Consider the following 13,961-nt stretch of genomic DNA (forward strand, 5'->3'; position numbering starts at 1 on the left):
TCAGTCAATCTGCTCCGCTGAGCTACCCATGGCCCATAACAGCAATATTTAAATTAATTTTAAACACTGTAAAAAAAACCATGCAAGGTGGTTTCAAACAAACAAAAAGAAGCAATAATTAAAACCACAGAAAAAATTAAAGCCATAGAATTCATTTAATAATATGTGAATAAACACTCAGGCACCTAAACATCGCTAAATTTGTGATTTTTGTATCAAGCTCTGATCCCTGAGATAGACCAAAGATAGCTAGTTTTATATTTTAGCCTGTCTTATTTCTTCATCCTTTAAACTAGCACTTGTTCTTGTGTTGACTGATGTAGCTAAAGACATTACTGCATTTCACTTCTGATATCACACATTTTTTAAAGTCGATGCCCAGTTTGAAGAGCAGCAGGCAGCCACCTGCAAATGCGTTAAGATCTCATGCTCTTTTTCTCTGAGGATGGTTAAGATGGTTATGTGCAGGGCTTTTTTTCAGTGGGAACGCGGTGGAACGGAGTTCTGGCACCTCTTAAAAATGGTCACATGGCTGGTGGTCCCGCCCCCTGATCTCCAGACAGAGGGGAGTTTAGATTGCCCTCTGTGCCGCTGAGCGGTGCGGAGGGCAATCTAAACTCCCCTCTGTCTGGAGATCAGGGGGCAGGGCCACCGGCCATGTGACCATTTTCACAGAGGGCAATTTAAACTTTAAAAAACTCCCCCCTTGTTCTAGCTGACCCAAAGTGACGTCATTGTGCGGTCCTGAGTTCCACCACTGAGTTCCACCACCTCTTTTCCCAGAAAAAAAGCCCTGGTTATGTGGAATGCTCAACGTACAACATAATCACAGTACATTCTCCATGGACACTGGACGCATCAGAGAAATCAGAGGCTCAGAGAATTCTCCGCAGGCAAAATATGCGGGTTGGTTTTGGCAATGATGTGATGTTTTAAACAAAGAAATAAACATTTATAACCCCACCTTTCTCCCAGACAGCTGTGACCCCAAAAGAGATTTAAAATCATATTAAACTATTAAAATTGACAGGAAAAAACTTTATATGTGACATTGTGCCCACCCCTGAAAGAACCAAACAGATTACAGTAACCATGAAGAGACTTTTAAAGGACTCTCCTAATTTCACTCACAATCCTTACAAAATTGCAAAACAGGTGAGGGGGGTTCCTATTTATTTTTGTGGTAGGCTGTTCCATGGGGCTTGAGCAGCTATAGCGAAAGTATGCAAACAAGTTACCGTCCAGGGTCTGGGATAACCAGCAGGTATTGCTGTGCAGTGTGAAGTTGCTGCATAGGATCACATCAGGAGAGAGAGTTCTTCAGGTATGTACACTCCACACTGCAAAGTGGTTTAAAGGTAACCACCAGCATCTTGAAATAGACTTGGCAACTAACAGACAACCAGTGCAGGGACTGCAATAATCAGAACCGTAGGAAGCGTTACAGACACCACACCTCCCCTGAAACTGAGAGAGGCATGTTCTCCCCCAGGCATCCCAAAGCTATGATCACCAAAATTTTTCACAGGGAACAACTGCGCCCTCATCAAAACGCATATTTGTGAATGCTTGCAAGTGTTTTAGGTATCTTAAACAACCCTCACATTTTAACTACTTAATAAAGGCCAGGCTTTGGGAATCATATTACTGCTTGCATCAGCCTGGAAGCAAACGGTAATGCACAGTAAGCGCTCCTGCGCTGACACAGTTTGCAGATTTATGCCCTGTGCAGCAGGAAACCTGCCTTAACGCAGCTCATCTGCTATCAAGTGTTTGGACAAGATAAGAGCCTATTTGCATTTTTAATAAGGGTTTGAGTGTCTTGACTTCTTTTGCGGAAGCTGTACTGACAAATACAAATTAGTGCCACAAATTTCCACTTCTTCAAGGCTGATGGCAAATAGCTGTTTGGAAAAGACATTCTCAGGGTAGAGATCAAGTACCGGTGTGACCCCAGAGTGTGTAGGTGACTAATTACAGATTATTAAAAAAAATTAAATTACACTGCTGACATGGGTTATTTTGACACATTCTGGAAACTCTCCTGACTTCAGGCCATATAAGCATCTAAATACCATTTCTCTTAGTGGCGAGCCTTTCTTAACCAATACGGACATTCACTATAAATATAGATTAATGTTCTCTATTTCTTTCCACCTTCCTTTCCACAAAGCCATTTCTAATCTGCCAGAGAGCTGAGTGGAGAAAAGGGACCGAAATGTTAAAAAACCCATTAGTGGCTGATCCAAATATTTAGGCAGTTAACACATGACAGCAGCAGCTATGAATCGGGCCAGCCTCTGTAGGACTCTGGTATTTGTAGAGTTTGCTTATAATAATCTTGAGACTCTACATTTTCATTAGGATTCTAGTTTTTTTCCCAGTGTAAAACATGAATCCATGGAAAAGCAGTGATAATGTAGGGACTGAAATCATTAGAGGCAATTAAACTAATGATTTGATGTAGAAAAAGAAAAGGACTGTTGTATATGTTATTTATAATTATTAGTGCTTCATCTTCCAATATATTTTTTTGCATTTTCTTTTTTTAACATTACTTGTGCTTCAGTTTTATTCATAATTTGATATTAAAGAACAGCAGTTCCAGTTTGGCCCCCAAAACTGAAAGTGTGTGAAGGAACATCCCGATGTTCCTATCCCTTTGTTCCTCCACGGCAACTATGCTCATCTGAACAGGGTCTCTTGCAGATGCCAACCTGCACACGGGCAAAATCAACAGCAGCCCATTCACAGGCTTTCTCTGTGGTGGCCCCTACTCTGTGGAACGGCCTGCCGGAGGAGTTCACAAGAGCCCCCACTCTACTAGCTTTCTGCAAACAGTGCAAAACTGAATTATTAAAAAAGACTCTTGTATTGTAGGGAGGGGGGCTCAGATGCTTCCCTAATGAATTAAGGACCACAGACTTCACCACTATGTTGCCTTACGCACTATCTGTTGTTTTAAATATGTGCTCCTATGAGCTACTTGTGCTTCATGTGGTCTAACGTCAGCCCTAGAATTGCTTATGTTTTGTTCAAGCATTTCTTCAACTCTGTATTGGATTCTTGCTAATGCCATGTCTTTGTAAACTTGTGTTTATTTACCTTATGGCATTGTCTAAGAAAATGTCCTTGATATTGATTGTACTAATCTCACACTATGTAATTCAGACCCACCAGAAAAATACAACAGATGCTATGATCAGCAAAAGACAGTAGAGACCCCCTCACCTCTGCAGGAGTATACCGCATACCCTGCAGCTGTGGACAAGTTTACATCGGGACCACACAGCGAAGCATCCAGACAAGAATAAATGAACATGAAAGACACTGCAGACTTGGCCATCCGGAAAAATCAGCAGTGGCTGAACATAGCCTAACTCAAACAGGACACAGTATCCTATTCCAGGACACTAAAATACTGGACAACACTTCCAACTACTTCGTCAGATTGCACAGGGAAGCCATCGAAATTCATAAGCATAAGCACAATTTCAACAGGAAAGAAGAGACCTTAAGAATGAATAGAGCATGGTTTCCAGTCCTGAAAAACACCAGGCTAACAAAATAGTCTATACCCGACAATAGCCCTGCAGAGAAGATTAGCATATCAAGCACCAATCCATATGCAAAAGAACCTCCTCAGGATACAGTGAAGCCTCCCTTCATTAGCATTCCACACCCTGGGAAACTCTTACAGGATGACTCAGCCCAACCCTACCTTCCTGAGTAGATATAAATAACCTGCCAACTTCTTTTCCACACTGTGACACTGAGAGATCTCTGTCTTTTGGTGCTACACCTCTGAAGATGCCAGTCACAGCTGCTGGCAAAACATCAGGAACTACAATGCCAAGACCACGGCTATACAGCCCGGAAAATCCACAACAACCAATCTGTTAGAAAAATCTAAAGAGAAGAGGGGCAAGAAAGGAGGTTCTGCAAAATTTCAGAATTTTACTCTGTAGATACTAAGAGGTAGACAGTGTCTTCCCAAACTGTCCTATCCTCCTGCTAGAGCATCAACTAGGTTTGAAGTTACCAAAGGGTGTACTGATTTCTCTTCAAAGAAATGAAAGCAAAAGCCCTCTTTTAAAAGAGAAAAAGAGAATATGAGGAATCCAACTGCTATATCTAAGAAGGCAAATTTTGGGGAAAGACATTCCCCTCCCCATAATAATGACAATTAAGATACTTTTATATACTCAGCTGAAATTTGGTGCACGTGTGTTTGAGGCACATACTAGAAACCTATTAGTAGCAGTGTTACATCTGTCCCTTGAAATAAGGAACCTGAAAAGCAGAAATCTGATACATATGATCCAGTCACACAGTGGTTAGTAGGGAAACATGAAAATGAGAAATGATTACACACAGTGGTTAAAACTTGGGTTTACTTCACAGCAGAGTCTAAGGGAATTTCTCATAAATGGAACACTGCACTGTTGCTATATCATCATCATCATCATCATCATCATCATCATCATCATCATCATCATCATCATCATCATCATCATGCCATTGTAATGGTCTCTAACTGCAAATAAATTCATTCAATTCATCGATCATTGATATTAGATTTTAGTCTGCCCTCCCTGTAGGTGGGCTCAGGGTGGAGTACAACATTCCAGTTTACATAAATACACTTTAAAACAGATAAAACATTATAGTAAAATTAAAACAACTATATACAATAAAACTTCTCAAGATGGTGATGGTAAAATACTGCATTTCAGGCATGGCCCATATACATATAGGGTAGTGGACAGATCTTTTTAGTATGACCGGTGGGGGCTCAACCTAGCCTCCGCCATATGCCTGTCGGAACATCTCTGTCTTACAGGCCTGGCGGAAAGAGATCAAAGCCCGCCAGGCCCTGGTTTCATCAGACAGAGAGTTCCACCAGGCCAGTGCTTCGTCGTCACAGTTCTGTTGACGGGACATTTACTTGTTGAATTTACAACAGCGGTTTGAGGCTGCAGTAGTAGTGTTTATTATTATAGTATCTGATTGACTGTTTTTGATTTGTTTTGATAACATTGCCACTGTGCTATTTGACTGTGTCACTGTGTTCATATTGATTTAATTTGCCTATTTCCTTCACTTGTAGTTTTGTACCTGTTGTGTTTGGCTTTAATTGTGAAGGTGCCTTCTATACAGTACTGCATCCAGATTTATGAGCATTTTTTTTAAAAAAAATGAACACCCAGTTTTCAGCCAATACAGCCTGTATGAACATCATCTCATCTTGCACACAACATTGCAGATCCCTTATTGCCTCTTCTGTTTGTTTGCAAAGTATGATTTTGATGGTGAGTCATCATCTGCAGTCACAGAAGATACATGTAACCTTAGCCAAATGTCAGTGTGAATCTGGCCCAGGTATGTAACCTGATTGGTCAGGGGAGAGAATAGGGTGGGATCTCATTTCCTGGGAATAATTCCAAAATAAGAAACAGAGAGGGGGGTTCCAGTTGAAGAAGAGACGCATTTTGAACAATCTTAGGTTCAAATAAATGTAGCCATTTTGAAGTAATGAGTTCCCAGGTAATAACTCTCTTAAAATGTGCTTCAGGGGCTTCAGGACCACCACAGCATGGGGGAAGGAAGGGATCCTGCCTTCCCTCCATGCTGTATTTCTGACCTGAAATGGGAGGTGGTATTTCCTCGGCACTGTTTCAAATTGGAAAAACAGGGAAAGGAGAAGAGAATCACCTCGCCCCACAACATGCCGGTCCCAATCAGAAGTGGCTCCCTGCAGTGTAATTTAAAGGAGTTTCTAGTTGGGAACTTGAGTACTTTAAAATGGCAGGTATACACGGGGACACCCATATAGGTTAGTTTGTCCCTCAGACTGTTCACTAAAGAGGGGCTTTTGTGAGCAATTCAAGAATGGTACAAAGTGATGATTATTGGAATGACTAGCCCAAGGCAGGGGACTTCCTCTAGTGTCACAACATCATTTCCAGGTACAACTGCAAGTGACATTGCTACATCGCTCCACCCCTAATTTTTGCTCTTGCTGGAGTGAAAAGCTGAGCCTACAACCCTGAGCTCACCCCATCTTACCCAGTTGTCAAAAACTGAATTGCACAATGCTTCCAAAAAAGTTGGATATCGCTTTGATTATGCACCCGCTCATCACAGACTTTTTCAAAGTCTCTGTCAAAGTTTTAAAAACTTTGATGTCCTCATTCAACAAGGGCCTTTTTGTGCCTCATTCAACAAAACCAAGCAGTCCATTATTTTAAATTTAGCCTTGAGCCATACTGCTTTAAAAGCACCAGGCAAAGGTATTACACGAAAAAGCCTTAGCGTGTGTGCTTTTTAATACATATTCTTAGCGCAAGAAACAATATCATTCCCACTTCAAATTTTAGCACATTCATTTCCCTCATGTAATAGAAGTGACACAGCAAGGTTAACGATGTAAAACCCTGCAGACAAAATGAAGCTGCTACAATCTCTTCTGACAAGCCTACTGCAAAAGTGTATGAAAAATGGAGGACAGTCTATATTGTGTAATTTCAAAGGCAACCCAACTCATGAAGAATCTTAACTATCTCAAGAATAAATTCTAGATAAAGTGCGTTGTTTACTAAATCTCAGGGAGGGGCAATTGGTTTTACTCAGGGCTTTTTTTCTGGAAAAAGAGGTGGTGGAACTCAGTGGTGGAACTCAGGACCGCACAATGACGTCACTTTGGGTCAGCTCGAACAAGGGGGGAGTTTTTTAAAGTTTAAATTGCCCTTGGTGAAAAGGGTCACATGGCCGGTGGCCCCGTCCCCTGATCTCTAAATAGAGGGGAGGTGAGATTGCCCTCCGTGCTGCACGGAGGGCAATCTCAACTTCCCTCTGTCTGGAGATCAGGGGGTGGGGCCACCGGCCATGTGACCCTTTTTAAGAGGTGCTGGAACTCCGTTCCACCGCGCTTCTGCTGAAACAAAGCCCTGGTCTTACTCAATTTACAAGGGGGCATGATGGATACAGAATATAAAAGTAGCTCTATAATAACAGCTGAAGGAAGAAGTGCATGAGAGCATCACCAGACCCGTTTGCTACAAGATGACTCCACTGAGAAGTCCTCGTTCTAAAGTGCATTAGAAAGTTCTCAAAGAGCCCAACCATGTTGGCTGTCATGCCTGCAAGTTGCTTTCCTTGGTGGCATATGCCACAAGCACTGCACTGACGTAAGTGTGCAAGGAACAGCAACCACTGTCAATTGCACTAAGCAGTTGTGGACCACAGACCTGGATCAAGATGAGAAAGGGCTAGATTCACCCAAGCAACATCATAAAGGCTTTTCAGATGTGGCAGAGCCAGCTGCATTAAAACAAACAAGGGCACATTTAGCAGCAATCTATTAGAACAAATTTGTGACTGACGGGCATGCATGGCTGCTATTGGCATGCCTTGCTCAATGATCCATTACGACCAGATAAAGAGACGTGGTATAAATCAACAGTGTTCCCCTTTGCTAAAAAGTGTTTTGATCCTAGGATTGTTCTCATCAGCATCGGGAATTTTCAGTTTTCTCACTGTCTTGTTTTTAAAGATATAATTTCATCAGGTAAGAAGTAGACTTCCATTGCATTCACTGGAAAAGCAGGATATTGCCACAGGAAGACACTTTCACGTACTCCCTCACAAGGGAAATTCACTCTAAGAGTATTTTCAAGATACTCTTTGACACTTGGCCTGTGGTGGCAGCACAGGTCAGGCTGGTGTTAGAGACAGGTACTGGAGCCATGAATTTGGAGGGATGAGTCAAATTTGGTGGTGGTAGTGGTTTTAATAATGGGTTAGTACTGTGATACCCCCAAAGTGTCTGAAATGTATCCAAATTTAAAAAAAAAACTTCACAAACACATTCATTTTTTTATTTGCTTAAAAGGAAGGGAAAGGATGCACAACAGAAACAGAGAGAGAAAAAGGAAAGACAAAATCAAGGTTGAAAATAGCCAGGAAAGGTATTAATGGTAAGACAGCAAACCTCCTAGTGCCAGAAAAGTTAAGGTACAACTGAGCTTAGAATAATGCGTACAGTTATTCTGCACAGTCAAAAAAATAATAATATGAAGGAGATACAAAGAAAAGCAGGGAAAACTGTCAGACGGTTTAGGAAACTAAAATAGGAATACGGAGTTTGAGGCTTTCAGTTTAGTGGGGGGAAGAAATCTTAGGCTCTTTTCACACAGCCTTTGAGATACATTTTGGCTGCTGGTTGCTTTAACTTTGGTTGCAATATAAATATAACAAAGAATGAACATGAACAGTAACCTGGCAACGACCATTAGAGGAAAAAAATTCAGAAAGTTTACATAATTATACAAAGGTGTTAAAGACCTTAAACATACTAGGCACATTCAAGTTGTAATACGAATAATACTAGTATATGGGAAAATCCAAGTTTCTTACCGATAACACAACGTCTTATAATATTGCTGAGCTGAAATCCCCCTATACATTGAGTCACTATTTGTTATGTATTCTAACACTCGGAACCATTGCTCCATAAAGACGGATTTATAATTAGGATGTTCTGTCTGTGTTACCTCGTCAGAGATCTTCTCCAATCCCAAATCTTCTGGAGCCAGAGTGAAGTCTGGGGAGCTTTTTTTCCCCTCTCCAGCAGGCCCCTATAACTGTTCTGGCTGCTGACAAAAGAGTGTTTATCAAAGCTTTGCGAAGATGAGGGATTGTGTCATTGTGGCAGAGATTTAGAAGGATAATTTCTGGGTTTAGTGGTACTGTGTAGTTTGTCATGTCTGCGATAACTTTTATTACTTCAAGCCAGAATTTTTTGAATTTTTTGCAGTCCCACTAACAATGGATGAATGTGCCCCTTTTGCCACATCCTTTCCAGCAAGAGGGAGAAAGATTGGGATTTATGTGATTTAATTTAGATGGAGTAAGGTACCACCATGTTAATATTTTTAATGTTTGTAATGTGACATTAATGGTTTTGGTATTCATTGTGGGGGATTGCCAGATTTCTTTCCAATCACTATCATTAAAGGTTGAGCGGCAATCTTTTTGCCAAGAGCTTTGATACGAGAGAAGATGGGAGTTACTGTTTGCGTTCAAGATACTATAAATTTTGACTTCCGGTTTGGGATCCATGGAGGTCTAACGCAGCTCTAAGTGCAGAGCTGACCGGGCTGCCATTTCAGCGGCCGGAGGGGCACAAATAGCCCCCGGCCACCTGCTCTCAGGCGGAGAAAAGGCAAAGAACGCTCAAAGACCTCAGGGCGCGTTGATCTCGGGCGAGGGGGGGTTCTGCGCTAAGGATTCTCTCTCGACCCTTGAGGTCCCACCCTTTGACAGGTCGGCATAGATCTCTGCGACAGACCCGGGGCCAGTGCGGCTGGCATAAGACCTTCGTGCCCAAGCTTCAACAGGGGGAAAACAAACGGAAAGAGAACTTAAGATTGAAGCAGTGATTACAACCCAGAAAGACGTTTGAAAAGGTAAAGATCACTATCTCCTGAATTGGGATGGATTGTTAAAAGTAACGAAGTTTTAAAAGGACTTTTTAAACTGCAACAGACTTACTATAAGGAGGGGGAAACCCGGCAAGAAATAGATTCCAAAAAGGACTAAGTAAAAAGAAGTAATTTCAGAAAAGAGACATTTGTTTATCATACCTGTGGTTGAGAATCGATAGCAGGCTGTGGGAAAACTTCTACCATCGCGAGAGCTGCAGCGGAGAGTCGGGAAGCAGGAAGTACGTAATAGTGATAGAGTCGCCAGAAGGAGACGGCCCCTACTGGAAGACAGGAAGAAAGGCATCGCCATTTTTGAACAGGGAAGGGCTTTGGCTTCAGCAAGGGCGGAAGTAGGACATCTTGGATTACAAAAGGATACAGAGAAACCATAGAGAAAAGACGCCCGACATTTTGGATTTTTGAAGCGATTTTTGTTCATTTAAAGGACCGGGACTTTTAAATTAATTAAAAGGACTACCAATTTGGACGCCACGGAGCTAAGAAAACGTGCAGACTCGTGGGAGCGAGGTAAATCAAGCCCCACGATGTCGAAGAAAGAGTGGCAAGCAGCCATAGAGAACTTGGACAAAAAATTTTGTGAAATGCTAAAGGAGCTTAAAGAAACAAAATTGGAGTTGGTGAAAGAAGTCAAAGATGTCAAAGAGACAGTTAAAAATGAGCTGGCAGAAGTAAAAAAGGGAATGGAGACGATACAAACCGACCTGCAGGCAGCGCAGCAAAAAGTTAACGATGTGGAGAAGGCGATGGACAACCTTACAGAGACGCAGCGAACGGACATGAGAGTAATGAGGGGAAGAATGGCAGTTGCGGAGAGTAAATATATGGAAAAGCAGCTGAGGTTTCGAGGTTTGTTGGAAGTAGAAGGAAAGACAGCACAAGAACAGGTGACTGAAGTGTTAGCTGAATACCTGGAAAAGGAGGAGGAGGAGGTTGTGGCTTTCCTAGATGTGGTGTACCGAATAAATTCCAGATTTGCGACCCAGAGAAAGGTACCAAGGGATGTGATAGTGCAATTTATGACAAGGAATGTAAGGGAAATGATAGTGACTAAGCAATTTCAAGATCCATTGATAGCTGATGGCAAGACAAATATCATCATGAAGGAGTTACCCAGATCGGTGCTCTTGGACCGGAAAAAATACAAAGTGTTAGTCCAGATGGTTGTTGGGGGTTTTTCGGGCTGTATTGCCGTGGTCTTGGCATTGTAGTTCCTGACGTTTCGCCAGCAGCTGTGGCTGGCATCTTCAGAGGTGTAGCACCAAAAGACAGAGATCTCTCAGTGTCACAGTGTGGAAAAGATGTAGGTCATTTGTATCTACTCAGGAGGGGTGGGGTTGAGCTGAGTCATTCTGTAAGAGTTTCCCAGGGTGTGGAATGCTAATGGCGGGAGGCTTCACTGTATCCTGAGGAGGTTCTTTTGCATATGGATTGGTGCTTGATGTGCTAATCTTCTCTGCAGGGCTATTGTCGGGTGTGGAGTGTTTTGTTGGCCAGGGAAGCCATTGAACAGGGAAGCCTGCACAGGGAAGCCTGCACAGGGAAGCCATTGAAATTCACAAGCATAAGCAAAACTTCAACAGGAAAGAAGAAACCTTAAGAATGAACAGAGCATGGGCTCCAGTTCTGAAAAACACCAGGCCAACAAAACACTCCACACCCGACAATAGCCCTGCAGAGAAGATTAGCACATCAAGCACCAATCCATATGCAAAAGAACCTCCTCAGGATACAGTGAAGCCTCCCGCCATTAGCATTCCACACCCTGGGAAACTCTTACAGAATGACTCAGCTCAACCCCACCCCTCCTGAGTAGATACAAATGACCTACATCTTTTCCACACTGTGACACTGAGAGATCTCTGTCTTTTGGTGCTACACCTCTGAAGATGCCAGCCACAGCTGCTGGCGAAACGTCAGGAACTACAATGCCAAGACCACGGCAATACAGCCCGAAAACCCCCCAACAACCATCGTTCTCCGGCCGTGAAAGCCTTCGACAATACATGTTAGTCCAGACTTTGAAAGACATGAAAGTAAGATACAGATGGGAATTACCGGAAGGGATATCTTTTGAATTTGGAGGGGTAAGAAAGCGCATCAGATCTGAATTGGAAATGGAAAGGTTCATGATGGACAATGAAAAAGACTTACCAACAACAAGGCTTTGAATATGGAGTGCAAAGTTTTATCGTGGAATGTAAATGGACTTAACTCACCTAATAAGCGAAAAAGTATTTTCCACTGGCTATTAAAACAGAAATGTGATATAGTTTGCTTACAAGAGACTCATATTAGAAATCAGGATGTAAAATACCTTAAAGTAAGTAAATTGGGCATTGAATTTGTAGCGGCCTCAAAAAAGAAAAAAAGGGGAGTGGTACTATATATAAAAGAAGAGCTGCAACCAAAGGTGATAATTAGAGATGGGGAAGCCAGATTTATAGCAGTGGAATGCATTTGGAACTTAAAGAAAGTGTTGGTGATTGGAATATATGCGCCTAATGGAGCTAAAGAGTGCTTTTTTGAGGATTTAAAGAAGCAACTAGATGAACTTTCATATGATCAGATAATACTTGCAGGAGACTTCAATGGAGTTACGAATTTGGAACAAGACAAGAAATCAGCCACTACACAAAAGAAAAGAGGACTATTACCAAAGACTTTTTTTGGATTAATGCAACAGGAAGCGTTGGAAGATGTGTGGAGAACGCAGAATCCCACAATCAGACAGTATACCTTTTTCTCTGCAAGACACTCTACCTTATCGCGTATTGATATGATCTGGGCCTCAAAGGACTTAGTACTTTGGACTAAGGAAGTAGAAATAATGCCTATGGTAGGCTCAGATCATAACCCAATTATGTGGAAATTTGGAAAAAGAACTAAGAGAAAAGGATGGAGAATAAATGAGGATTTGTTGCAAGAGGGAGAAAATATGGAAATGTTGAGAAGGGAGACTAAATTCTTCATACAGTACAACATGAATCAAGAAGTACCAACCAACAAGGTATGGGACACGTACAAGGCAGTAATCAGAGGTGTATTAATGGACTTAAATGGAAGACTTCGAAGGAAAAAAGAGGAGAAGAGACAGGAGATTATGGAAAAAATAAAAGCCAAAGAAATCCAGTTGAAGAAAAGACCAGGGAAAAAGAAAATATATCAGGACATTAAAATCCTTCAGGAGCAGTTGACGGCCATGAATAATAAAGAACTGGAATGGAATCTGAAAAGACTGAATCAAAAGTCGTTTGAAGGGGCGAACAAACCTGGGAAATTTTTGGCATGGCAATTGAAGAAAAGAAAGGAGAAAAAGATAATAAATAAAATATGTGATGACAATAAAGTACACCTGGAACAGGTCGCTATTAGCAGAGCCTTTTATAAATTTTACGCTAAATTGTATGATAAGAAAGAAGTGAATAAAGATGCGATAGCCGCATATCTGGAGAAAATGAAGCTGCCAGTAATGTCCGAGGAGTGGAGAGTTAAACTAAACAGTGAAGTAACAGAAGAAGAGATAAGGAAGGCAATACAGTCAACAAACTTGGGAAAAGCGCCAGGGCCTGATGGACTCACAGCTAAGTTTTACAAGGCAATGGCCAATGAACTGGTACCGTTTTTAAAAGAGGTGATCAATGGTGTTATGAGGGACCAAAGGATCCCAGATACCTGGAGTGAAGCAAATATATCATTGATCCCCAAAGAAGGACAGGACTTGACCAATGTTAAAAACTACAGACCTATCTCTTTACTTAATAATGACTACAAGATTTTTGCAAAGATCTTGGCAGAGAGAATAAAGGGGTGGCTAGCCGAAGTTATTGGAGAAGAACAAGCAGGCTTTTTACCAAATAGACAAATCAGAGACAACCTAAGGACAGTCATAAACGCTATAGAATACTATGACAGGCGATGTGATAAGGAGGTTGGTTTCTTCTTTGTAGACGCTGAAAAAGCATTTGACAATTTGAACTGGGACTTTATGTTTGCCACCATGGAACAGCTACAAATGGGGGAAAGGTTCATAAGAGCAGTGAGAGAAATTTATAGAGACCAGAGTGCAGCAATTGTGGTGAATGACGAGCTGACTAAAAAACTGATTATTGGAAAGGGTACAAGACAAGGTTGCCCGCTATCCCCATTGTTGTTTATTTTGGTTCTTGAAATTTTGATGATGCAGATTAGAGAAGATAATGCAATCCGTGGTATAAAGATAAAAGACTTTTCCTATAAGGTCAGAGCGTTTGCAGATGATATAATGTTAATTGTGGAAGATCCAATTGAAAACATGCCTAAGGTAATAAATGAGTGAGATTTTACAATTTCAAGTTAACAAGAACCCAGAACTCCTGCTACTGAACTTGGGAATGGAAGACATCCCAGCACAACATAGGACATTGATATTCTATATGACGGCAGCAGCCAGACTTTTGTATGCGCAGAAGTGGA

This window comes from Eublepharis macularius, chromosome 7 (assembly GCF_028583425.1).
Source record: "Eublepharis macularius isolate TG4126 chromosome 7, MPM_Emac_v1.0, whole genome shotgun sequence".
Lineage (NCBI taxonomy): Eukaryota > Metazoa > Chordata > Lepidosauria > Squamata > Eublepharidae > Eublepharis > Eublepharis macularius.